The sequence below is a fragment of the Myiozetetes cayanensis genome, unplaced genomic scaffold (genome assembly GCF_022539395.1).
Source record: "Myiozetetes cayanensis isolate MyiCay16 unplaced genomic scaffold, myiCay2020 scf5-8, whole genome shotgun sequence".
NCBI lineage: Eukaryota > Metazoa > Chordata > Aves > Passeriformes > Tyrannidae > Myiozetetes > Myiozetetes cayanensis.
Window position 1 is genome coordinate 102834133 of NW_026087742.1, and position 13359 is coordinate 102847491.

Consider the following 13359-nt stretch of genomic DNA (forward strand, 5'->3'; position numbering starts at 1 on the left):
AATATGGACTGTTACAATAATCACTATAAAATAACAAAAGGAAATACACTGAAATAAAAAGCAATAATTTTTATTTATTTAGATTATTTGAAACATCATCTCAGTCTTTTATTCTTTCACCTAGAACTAAGATTTTAACTAGACTAGACCATCATCAAAGTCTGGTTATTTAAGCATTATAATAGTAAGTAAGATAGTAATACTAAAGCTAAAAAATTAAATCATCAGAAAACTCATTTGATCAGAACCAAATTACATCATATTTTTCATACTATATTTAACCTGAGATAGGAAGGGAAGTAATGAGAATAGTGATAAATGATGTAGAAGAGATAGTAGAAATATACTGAGAAATTAAAAGTGTCAAAGACTTGGCTACTCCAAAGAGTATAAATGTCATGTGAGGCAGTACCAAAAAAAAGTATAGATAGGTTGGCTTCAACTTGGAATATCAACCTTAAACTGTATCTCTGGGGCTGCATGGAAGACTTGCTCTTGCATGTTCTCACATCAGCTTTAAATCTGTGTATGATGTGGAACAGAATTAAACATAAAAATGACCTGCCATTAGAGGTCTCCCTCTGGTCACACTCTCAGATGCAAAGAGTGCCATCCAAGCCAACACAGTGTTCAGTCAGAGGGTGTCATCTTCATAAATGGCTTTGGGTTGAAATTGCCTCCACTGAACTAATAAATCAGAAAAAATCCCACTGTGCAAAATAAAACCAGTGTTGTTTATATTTTAGTCACTCTTCCAGTGAGTTTTAGATTGTGGTTTTGCATACTCAATCTTAAAATCGGAGGCAGTTTTAAAAACTTCAGAATTCACTTTATGGATGCAATCTTGGCCACTACAGTTCATGACAAAATGTGAGCAGATTTCAAAAACACGAAAGAATTTACTATACTCTCTCTCCTTCCTTTTTAAAAACCTTTACTATGCATAGAAATAACTGTTCTGTTAATCAATTACTGTATTCCAAAACACACACTGAATAATCCACCAGTTTATTGGGAAGATAGGATTCATAATCCAGACAGCCTAATTAATTTTTCTTATCATCCTCTCCTCTTTCTAATCAAAATGGCAAATAGAAACAAAAGCACAGGAAAATGACATAAAACATATTTTAAACCAAAGTGGATCTACTTCCCAACCACTGTCACAAAGGAATTCAAGCTAAGATATATTTCTTCATCTTGAATGCCTGTGCATTGCAAAAAACATTGATATACAGCTCTTGGGCCACCTAGAGATCAGCAGGAAGGATTTACACTGAATCTCAGCTTTAAAACAAGCACAGTGTCAGTGCTCCTCAGTGAGGTGCTTCGGGTTCACAAGCAGTCAGTGTTCAAAATTACTGCAATCAGACACCAGTTCCTAAAGAAGGATGCATGATACAATTGTGTAGGACTGCTTTTGGAGGAGGTGATTTTCCTACCAGGTCCTGCTGTCCTCATTACCGCCAGAGAAATCAGGACAACAGCAAACCACTGAGTAAAAATAGATCAACTTCTCTGGCTCTTTCCCTTTCTCTGCCTTCCCTGAATTTCCTTACAGAGTGATACTGACCATTGACCACAGGAAAATAAACCTTAGGTTTTTTAACAGATGCAGCTGTTACAGAAGTGATTATTTAATTTTTATAAATTCCTTTGTTCCTTTGCCACGCGTCTCAGAGGGAGAGCCAAGAGTGCTGCACTGATTGTATTAAGTTATTCCTGGCATTCCGATCAGCTCTGCAAACTTGAAAAAAATCCCACTTCACCCTCATTTCCACATATAAGCAGGATTACATGGATTTCACATAAGGCAGAGAAATGCAGACACACACAGCCTGTATTCCCCGGTGTCTTTTTGGCCTCCCCACACCTTACCTTTTACCTTTTATGGGCTGCATGCTGAGCCAAACTTAGAAAGCAATGGCAACGTTAGTTCAGTCTGGAGCTGGTTTATGCTAGACTTCCCTTGCAAATTCCCTTGCTTCACAGTGAAATTACTCGAGTAGAACTACTTGTGAAATACAGGACTACTACAGTGAAATAAATCAGTGTTTTGAAGACAAACTTTGTAAAACAAAGGACCTATCTTCTGTCTCTCTGCTAAAAATAATTTCTGACAGGGCTGGAGCAAGATAATAAGCTGACTTGTTCAATTTGCTTTAAATAGGATGAGATATCATAATGCCATCTTTTGTAACCCACACAAGAGATGTACAGTAGCACATAGACAACAGAAAGAGCCCTCCCCCTGCCCCAGCTGGAAGCTGTCCTCTCCCCTCGCCACACGCACGGCATTGAGCATTACGGGTATTTTGGACACAGAACTGCAGTGTATTATCTTATTAAAAGGCTTTGACGGGGACTACACTACTGTGAGACCCAGCGAGTACAATGAAAGAAGAGAAACCCTCACTTCGCAGCTTTCAGCCTGTTACACAAAAACTTACTACATGCTCTAAGCAAATGTGGTCACATTTTCTGTAATACATCCATAATAATCTCTGCTATAGTTACCTGTTAAGCTTACAGTGAAAGAAACTATTCTTACTATCCAAACTCCCACGTAATATTTCACTAACAAACACAGAGAAAACAATAACCATCTACCTGTGTAGTATAGTGTTCAATCTAATATACAGTTACACTTCTTATGAGTCACTAGGTATTTAAGTGACTTTCTATTTTAAATCTTTAAAGGTCCCAACAGACTGAGAAGCAATAGCAATCTGCTCTGAATATGCTGATACGCTGCACGAGACATTAAAATAAGCAGAAACACACAACTATTGTAGTCAACTCACAGCAGTTATAAAAGAGTTTTCATAAGGGTCTTCCAAGTTTTTAATTGACCCCTGCAATATTAACTTACTTATTTACTTATATAAGAAAAGTTCCAAACCGTCAAGTGAGTATGCACACCTCCTTTTGATGCTGAAAGAGGTATCTTCTTCTACCAGCTGAGGTATTGACTGTGACCCTTTTAATGTGTCTGAAATAGCTCCGATGCTTTCAGCCTGGACGGCACTGAGAGCTGCTCCAGGCTGGAGTGGGACTCAGCAGAGAAGCGAAGTGTAAAAGGGAATTCCTGTCATAGCTTCCAGTTGTTCTTCCTAAATATAGAGTTTGATTCACCCTGTAACTTGGTCCCCTGTGACACTTGACCATGGTAAAACCAGGGCTCAACTGTCAAGCAGGAGGTGTTGAAGTAACACACCTTTGGGTCCTTTTCCTGCCCTCTCTCTCGCTGTCATTCTGGGCTTTTCCCGAGTGCCAGGCATACAGTGGCAGTAGGTAACGCATAACTCCTCCCATGGCATTTGGGGCAGTGTGTGCCTCCCTGCTGCCACACCAGGGAAGGAAATAATTATGGAGACGTAATTATGAAGAACTCAGCTCAGAGGAACTGTCTAGGGGAGGTGAACGACACACCAACGTGACTGTATCGCTGCCGCCTTGGGAGCAAACTCGCACAGCGGCTGCCCTGGGGTCTCAGCACAGCCTTCCTCCGTGCAGGACAGCCATGGAAGGGAGGATGGCTTCATGGAAGGAGTGTGTGAGGCCATGGTGGCCAGCTGCTGAGCTTTTGGGCATGGGGATGAAGAAAAGGTAAAGGAAGAGTGTGTGTGTGTGTGTGTGTGTGTGCGTTGCTACAGCTCATAAGGGAAGTGAAACGTTACCTCAGTCATGTTCATGTGGCTGAAGTACTGTCTTCAGTGAAGGCTACTGATGGAGATCTGTCACAACAAGCGGTGTGTGGGGCATATCCTCATGTTTCCACTTCCAGAAGCGCAGACTCCAGTTCATTGTGTCTTCACAAGAGTGAACTTCCCTCTCCATCAGTACTCCGATGTACCTGTTTTACACCGGACCCACAACACTAATGGTGACAAGAGCAGTGTCATTATGGGCAATACTGTATTGGCCACTTGCTGCGACTCCTTGCCACTTTTAGGAGATGATCAACAACTTTCAAAATTAGTGCCACAGACATTTATCACAGAATCACAGAATCATAGAATGGTTTGTGTTGGAAGGGACCAACTCCCTGGTCATGAACAGGGAACCTTCCACTATACCAGATTAGTCAGACCCCCATCTGGCCTGGTCTCGAACACCTCCAGGGATAGATAGTCCACAGGCTCTCTGTTCCAGTGCCTCACCACCCTCACAGCAAGAATTTCTGCCAAATATTTAATCTAAACCTACCCTCTTTCAGTTTAAAGCCATTCTCCCTGTCCCATTACTACATGCCCTTGTGAAAAGTCCCTCTCCAGCTTTCTTGTAGCCCCCCTTAGGTGGGAAGGTGTTATAAGGTACCTCTGGAGCCTTCTCTTCTCCAGGCTGAGCAACCCCAACTCTCACAGTTGTCTTCACTGGAGATGTGATCCAGCCCTCTGATCAACTTAGTGGCTCTCCTCTAGACTCGTTCCAACAGGTCCACATCTGTCTTGTGCTGGGTACCCTGGAGTTAAACCCAGTTCTCTAGGTAGGGTCTCACAAGACTGGAGTAGAAGGGCAGAATCACCCCCCTCGATCTACTAGTGATACCTCTTTTGATGCAGCCCAGGATGCAGTTTCCTCCTGGGCTGCAAGTGCACATTGCCACATCATATTGAGCATTTTGTTCACAAGCACCCCCAAGCCTTTCTCCTCTGTGCTGCTCTCAATTCATTTTCTACCCAGTCTGTACTTGTGCTTGGGGTTGTCCTGAACCAGGCACTTGGCCTTGTTGAACTTCAGTAGGTTAGTACAGGCTCATCTTTTAGGCCTGTCAAGGTCCCTCTGGATGGCAAGTACTCATAACAACCAGTGATTGGGATAGTGATTTCAGAGAGGATCTCCCTTGACTTTAACTCATTTGACCAAAGAGTCTTTTCATTTCAAGTATCTCAAAGAGGAATATGACCAATCAGACTGCTCCATTAAGTCTGTAACTCACTCTCTGATGCCTTCTTTTCCAAAAATGTTGTCATTATATTGTCACCAATAAAGCTGATGACTTGTAACATGGTCTTGTACACAAATTTATTTCAATTAATATTACAACAATTATATTACAAACTACCTCTGGAATACAGAGTTCTTTCTTCCACATGCCATTAATTTAGCAAAGGTAGGCCATTGTTTAGATTTGGAAATAATTGTGCAAATATGCCTGAGAAATACCAGCTCAACACTGTTTGCTTCAATAAATTTTCATAGCAGTGACAAGTAATTTAACAGATGGTCTTAGTGATGTACAAACAGGAAGAGAATCTACCTCTGTCACATACCTAACACCCATAAACTATCACACCTGAACTGTATTAAATTGTGGGGATAAAAGGAGAAAACTCAATTTTTATCAATAATATTAGAAAATGTAGATCTGAGTAGATTTTGAAGGGGCAAAAAGCCACTCAGTATTATTTTTCAGCATACCATTACCTTTGAATAACCTCTGGCATGCACAGTTCCAAACCTCTGGCATGCACAGCCCCATGACTTTCAGACTCATCTGCTAATACATGCTGCAGATGATTTAGTAAGTAAATAATGAGGCATATGTGCATTTCAGAGGATGGATTCATCTGGCAAGTTAAGGACACATACATTGACACAGGTAGCATAGAATTATTATGTCTTGTGTACAGAAATCCAAAAGACATAGTAACAACATATTTATTTGAAGTATGATATCCCAATATAGTCAAAACCAGACTTTTGTTTCATTCCTAGAAGCTTATCTAATTAACACACTTCCTGGAACAGCTTATTAGTTTTGAAAGTGAAGTTGATGGTTAACAGAAATGTGTATGTATATTACTTCTCAACTGAGATATTTCACTGCATAATGTCAGAATTGTTTTTCTAAAGCTGTCATTACTTAATATGCTTACTTAAATGTTTTGCTTTTGGAGAAGCCTCATGAGCGCAGAAAAAACTTCCCTGAGGATCCCAAAAGAAAAATATTTTCTTTATTATAGTCCAAAAATGTTTTTGTGTAATGCAAACAACTGAAAATGCAAGTTAACACAGGAGCAGTCACAACCTCAGCTCACTTGAAATAAGACTTCTCTGAAGTAAAAAGTAAAAAATACATTTCTGGAGTTTTGCTTTAAATTACCAGGTAGTAGCTACATATCACAGCAATGTAAAATTCTGCTTCCCTTTCTTAATTTTAGCTCTGTAAATTACAGTTAAGAATAATGGGTCCACAATATTAAGTATTTGATTAATTTCTTCCTATATCTATCTTCATTTGTATTTTTAATGAAGAACGTGAAAACTTAATTTGCAGGGCAACTAGTGTAACTGTTCTCTTCGTTCCACACACCTCAATTATTGACTAAAATTTAAAACCAAGAAACCTGCTATCAGACAGAGGTATCAGAGGACTAACACAGAGAATTCTGAAAAAAACAGCAAACCCACCATCCATTTTCTGACTCACTCAGGTTTTATTTGTACTTTTGGCTCTTTTCCCTTAGTAAAGATTTATCTACTCCATGTGAAAATGACTTGGCACATAGGCTTGATGAAAGGCAGAGACCTTTAGCAATGGTACCCAGTCACATGAGGTTAGACAGAACTACAGAAATTTAAAATGCAGTGGAGCTACCAATTTTACCAGGCATCATATTCCATTCTTATTCTTGCTTTAAACTGAAAATAATTTTGAATCAGGGATGGTAGAAAGAATACCAAACCTCAGCAATTTTGTTAAAGGAAAATTCTTTGAGGAAGTATCATTTAGTGTTCAATTGTTTCTCCCCATTTTGCCCAGTCTTTATTTCTTAATATCAAGAAAAAACCAAGGACTTTCTCTTGAGTTTCCATTTGTACAGTTATGCCAACAACAGTGACATCAAGCTATTTAAATAATGAATGACATAAAATAGCATGCAAAAATGTTTGCTGTTATCTAGTGGACAGGAAATAAACAAACATATCTGAATTAGCTGATTTTGTTTCTGTGACATTTCTGGACTGCTAAATATTAATTCAACTCCTGCATTCTCCCTTTCCTTTCCATGGAAAAGCATGATGATTATTATCACAGGCTGTTCCACAGAGAAATAATTAGCCTTTTATCAAGGAGATGGTCTCATTAGAGGCTGACAGTGACCTTGTTCTAAATTTCAGAGTTACAGCATCATTAATAGTGTTGTTAGCATCATCTACGATTTTGCATTAAGTTCTGAAATGATTATGAATGTAATCCATATAAATGCTTGAACATCATAGATTTGACCACTATTACCCAAAAGCCATATTCTCTGTTGCTTTCCATTGTGTAAAATTCTTGGTTACCAAAATGTTTTGGGTAACTGAAATGTGATGATGCCATATACAAGCAACAAATTTGTTTCTTTTTTCCTGATAAATTTTAACCAGTATGCCTGGCAGAGCTGATACTACAAGAAAGAGCAAGGGTAGATTTAGAAGAGAATGTGAAATTTAAATGGTATGCTGATTTCTGTAAACATTCTGTCTGCTATAATGACATTGTGCCATCTGATATTGTTCTTGACAAACAAGTTTGACAAAATAGGAATTGACTAAATCATTGGTGAAATTTTGAGCAGAAAGGCTACTCATTGTTTTCACAGATCAGGATAGTTCAAATAAGCATCTACTATCTTTTCCAACCTCATCACACTCTTATTTTGATGATGGCCATCCCTATCAATCGATCACATCAGCTGTGCGCTACTAGCTCTTGACTTCAGATTAAGACCTTACCTGATATGCCATGAGGAATTTTGCTGTTGTACCAATCTGACCCAAAGATGCACAAGGACTAGGTACAGACATACCAGAGGACTTGGGGACTCAGCACCATGGAAATTAATTTATTTCTCTCTTGTAATAAAGCATGAAACAAAACTGCAGTTGTGTAGGTAATCAGCTCACATGCAGCTATGGTCCTGCTGTGAGCACAATCATCTGATCTGTAACTAAGAGAACAATGACTAAATTCAGAAGATTCCTCATATAAATAGCATATTAACAGGAAAGAAAGACATGGTTGAGACATGAAGCATCTGTGGTAGAGAGATGCATCCAGAACAAGGAAGATGAGATGATGGAGGAAGCAGAATTTCAAGGACTTTATAAAGAAATGAATGCCTTAAGATAAAAAATGACCAAACTCAAAGACAGTTGCACCAATCTGCTGAATCACGTGAGATTGATCAGTTGCTATCTTTGGTTTGTATCTGTTGTACAGAAAATAAAAGATGAGGATTGTTAAACCATTGGTGTGGAGATTTTTAAAGTTTGAATCAATATCAGGACACTTATCTTAGTTCCCATGAGTCATAAGGGAAAAAATATTTACCTTCTCATACCTCCAATGTTGTGAAAAATAGAGCAATTAAGAATGAATTTTTTCCATGGTGAAGATATGAATAAATCTACTAGTTATATTTATCTATCCAGTAGTCAAACGTGATCCATATCAAACATTATTTTTATTGAATCAAATCTGCTACAGGAACATTTTTCAATCATTTGCGGTCTCCTGCCATACAAATATTGTAGATGTTCAGAGAGAAATTGCCAAAAGAATTCAGTATTGGTACAGAAAGACCAGTAAAATCCTTCAGCTGCTCCATCGGGAAATGATGTTTTCTGATACAGTATCAAATATCAAGGATCAAAAAGTGTACAAACAGTTCATCTTTGGAAATTATACTAAACAGTTTTTAAAATCTTCACATCTTACTTTACACCCATATGAATTAGAGTTGTGGACAGGTAATATCTTCTATACAGGAATAATAATAAGTCTGGAAAAAGAAACTATATTAAGCTGTTTCACTCTGTCTCCTCTGGCTGTGCAACACAGTTCCTTTGAAGCACAGTTCAGTTCTTGAGATCTGGAGTTAAAAGTGGTGCTTGAAAATCATCTGTCTTGGAAATGACTGTTAAGAACTGCAGCCTGTGCTGTGTTTCCTGTGCCCACCAACTATCAGTGAGGTGCTGGCCATTATCTGACAAGTATAAACTATTTATTTTTATTAGAAAGAAAGGAAATGTTCTTAGCTCAGGCTCCTAACATGAAGTGATCTATGTAAGGCAGAACTGCTGTTTTGTCATGGATAGTTCACAGCTGCACTGGCTGACAAGGGGCAGAGGGGATTTGTAGTACTGGAACACCAGTCAAAATTAGTTTGTCCACTGCATGGAGGGCTATGTAATCATGAAGCTGCTGTCCCTTGTCCTTGAGGCAGAACAAAACCAGTGCTGGTTTAACTGACTGCTATGCTGCATGATGAAGCAGTTCAGGAGTAAATCAAGAGCTGCTTAAGCCACCTGTACAGTCCAGGCAGTTACAGTGATATCCTCATCAGCTCATCCTGTGCATGACATTTCAATTGCTCAGAACAGCCAAATACCATATATGCACAGGCAATCCAGGTTGTAAGGGGCCCTGAGCAACTTGGTCTAGTGAAAGGTGTCCCTGCCCGTGGGGGCAGGAACCAGATGATCTATAAGGTCCCTTCCAACCCAAAGTACTCTATGATTCTGTGAATGGAAATGCTTTGGACTTTAACAGCCATTAAATAATGAGCTACGGACTACTTTGTCTCCTCCAAACTGTTACCCCACTTTGACTTACTCAGCTTAAGTGCACTTCCTTCCCTAGGGTTCAAGGCTGCCTTACAAGTTTTGGGATTCAAACTTGACAGGTCTGATACTATCATGTGAATGTACTTCAGGTTACAGTAAGCATGAAACAATACCTGTTAGACTTAAGCTATTCTATATTTATTTTGCATTCTGTAGTAAAATAAGATATTTTACTTTTTTAACTTTTTGTTTGCAGTAAAATATTTTACTTTTACAGAGGGACTTCATCGGTAATTTAAATTAAAAAAAACCCCAAACACAACAAACCAGCAAAATAATTGTTCAGCAATAGCTTCCCTTGTGTGCTCTTCTCCGTCACAGATTGACCCCTTTAACTGGAGTTTAGGTTAACTCTTTTTCATGAACAGACTTTTAAACTTATAACGTGATCCCAACATAGGAAATAATGCTGAATAGCTGTTTGGGAGAAGATATTCCATGTTTTTTCCTCAAGCCCAACAGATGAGCAAGCAAGACTATCACCTAAAATGGGTATCTGAAGCCTGAAACTAACATGCTTATGGAACTGTATTCTAGAATACTATTCAAGCCACATCTCTCAAGTTTCTCCATTTCCTTTGCTTTTCTTTAAAGTCAGACACTCAATTCTCCTTGGAGCACAACAGCTTCAGAGGACCTTCTTTTAGGTGTAATTCCAATTGTGATGTGCCTACCAGAATTATGACAGATGCATAAATGCTGCACTTTGATAGCAATTATGTTTTGCAATAGGTCAACACTGTGAAATAATTGGTGAAAAAGTACATACAACTACTATTTGTCACAGAATAATCTAATAAAGGCATGTTTCTATGAACACTTGTGGTTTTTCTTTACTTACATTGAACAGTGACTTAAGAACAAACCTAATTTGTTTTAAGAATCAAAATCCCATCTTTCCAGCAAGTATTTTTGGTAACCAGGTTAAATATTGCAAACAAACCCTGAACCTTAGAAGAATATTTTGACCTCATTTCTGTTTAAATAAAGCAAGACTCTTTTATACTGTAATTGGAACAAAAAAAAACCAACAAAACAATAAAATTGTGTAACATTCTGCTCTTCTCCTTTTTAGGTGCAGCAAGGATGAAAGGTTTTTTAAATTTTCTTGTTTGTTTTTTTTTAAATGATACACATATTACATGTCTCCATAATTCCCATTACCTGAATTGGTCCTCTATACTGAGATTTTTTACATAATATTAGTAAGGTAATGAAAACATATTTGTCCTTCAGACCTTTACAACCAATGCTATATATACCTTTGTAGTGTGCCAGTCTCTGTACGTCTCCTCTTGTTTCTTGATTTCTTCTTTACTCTGATCTTTTTATTCCCTCCAATCTCCTAACCTGCAGAAATGCTTAATGGATCATCTATTTCATCTTTACCCATCATTTTCTTCTTTCATGCATCCTACTTAAATCCTCAGCTAGTCTTGAAGGCTCATTCTGTAAACATTCACATATTCCATTGGAGCACTCCTTTAAGTTACACTGGCACATAAACATTTGCAGAATGATATTTTACTCCTTTCCTCTGCTTAGCTCATCTCATTTCTGTGTCCAACAATCTAGTGATGAAGACTACTCAGAACATATCTGAAAAGCTATTTGATTTCCCCAAGGCTTGAACACTTATTCAATCAAGTCATTTTCTGATTGTAGTGCCTTTGAACTGGCAAAATTTACAACCTCTCCTCAACAAGATCAGCATCTTAGCTGATTTTAGGTCTAAGCCTGTGATAAACTGCAATTCTGTACAATTTCCCTGAAGCCCTGCAAAGTCCTCTAACATCAGAGGTTTTGAAAATGTTGTTAAGACTAGTTTTACCTTTATTTTGCAATGTATATTCTATGGTAATATCTGAATACTCACATATCTACTTTAATAATAGATCAGTTGAAGAGATTATTAGACACGTTGATAATTAATCTTAAGATAAATATAATTGTCTTGAAAGAGAAGATATTAAATCTCTAACTATGATATTAAATCTCTAACTGAATTAATATCTTAATGTATTAATAGATTCTGTTTGGTATTCACTTGATAAATTATATTTAATCAGTAGTATTATATTTATGAGAGGTTTTTTTTTCTGTCTAAACTTTTTGCACGGACTTAGATACTCTTTCATGATGACATTTTCTAACATTCTCTGATACTTTTGAGGTCCACTCATGTCCTCCACTTAACACACACCCCAGTTGTGACTCCTAAAACTCTGATAGTTACACTGCTCTGTAACAGTGTGTGGATACTGGGTACTAACAGGATTACTGCATGGCATTTTGCTTTGGTCACTACCTTAGCTTAATATCTGGCTGTAAGTAAAACCAAGACATGGCAAACAGCGTATCAGTACCTGTACTACCTCCTGAACGATTTTGAAGTGGAAATCTTTAATCCTGAATAATGTAACTTTCAAAATGCAATCACTCCCTGTAGCACTTCATAGTCCACAACAGTTTAATTCCATGGGAACAAGGATAAACTTTGCCTTTCTGCCAGGGGCAAAACACCTGCTCAAATTACACAAGTCAGAACAGTGGGGCTAGCAGTTCACTCAGAATATCTGTCTTCTGCATTCTAGGAAACTCTTACTTTTGTTGTTGTTTTCTTGTGATAAACTTTCCAACAATAAAGTACAGACTTTATTTTCATTTTCATTCTTTTTAGTTGCACTTACATTTCTGTGACAACTCAATAAAATTCAAGTCTGTATTTTTATGGTATACTAAGTGAATATATAAGTAAAAATAAAATGTTACAGAACCTGTTTATCAACTTGTACATTTAAACATGAACATTTTAATTTGCTTTATTTTGCCATTAGTAAAAGTATTTGTGTTCTCAGCTGTTCCAATACAATTCGCCTCCATTGCTTCCAAAGATGACCACAGTTTAAATTCTGTATATTTATATTAAATGTGTTTTGGTTAATGGAACAACTTGAGTTTTCAATTAATAAGGTGTAGAATAAGCCATATTTGCATAATTTTTCAATTATTTGCAACGGAACTTCCTACATTGGGAACCACTGCAGAAATATTATCAGATCTGATTATTCTAGGACTCTGTTTATGGTTCATTTTAAATGCTGGGGACATCTCAGAGTTGTGTATGTCAGCGCACAAACTCAAATTTGGTTGCATGCAGGGCTGGATACATTTCCTGTAATTCTCCAGCTTTATGTCAGAATGATATTCTTCCCAAAGTTCTCAAAAGGCATCGATCAACATGAACAGCTCCCATCAAAGGGTAGGAGTGTAAGGATGATGGAAAATCTAAAGGGGGGGAGGGGGAAACCATCCCTGAGTTGATATGAAAGACAAAGGAATTAAGCAAACAGAGAACAAGTGAAAGCCAGCCCAACCTGCATTACCAGTTCACCTCCCACTCTGTGTCCACGAGTGCCAATGATGACAGACTGGCCAGGGCTGTCTCCCCTCACTTGCTGATCTAACTTGTGCTACAGACCCCTGTTGCCCCTCAGCAATGCCATGTGGTCACTGAAAAGAGAGGGAGCTGAAAGGAGCCAAGGAGTTCAAAGCTGAGAAGTTCTTCCTGCTGGCAGCATAAGGCAAAACTCACAGCAACCATTCTGGGAAAGACAGGATGCAGAATCATATACAGAACAAAGAGCGAGATGACAAATCTGTAAAGGCTGCTGAAAAACAGCGTTAAAAACACTTAAATTCCAGGAAAAGGAGGTATTGGTGCAGTTTTTTATTCAA

General features: G+C 38.0%; 1 protein-coding gene across 4 annotated transcripts in view; it reads right to left on the reverse strand.

The window, feature by feature from the left end:
• Positions 1 to 3368, reverse strand: part of SMPX (small muscle protein X-linked) — a 40644-nt gene extending 37276 nt beyond the window's left edge. The window contains exon 1 of one of the 4 annotated variants that reach the window (XM_050332574.1): positions 3218 to 3368. The gene's annotated coding sequence lies outside the window, so the exon portion shown is untranslated. Of the gene's footprint in view, positions 1 to 1878; positions 1944 to 2922; positions 3186 to 3217 lie in introns of those variants that run through there. The other 3 variants (XM_050332573.1, XM_050332575.1, XM_050332576.1) reach the window with 3 other exon arrangements.
• Between the last annotated feature and the right edge of the window lie 9991 nt (positions 3369 to 13359).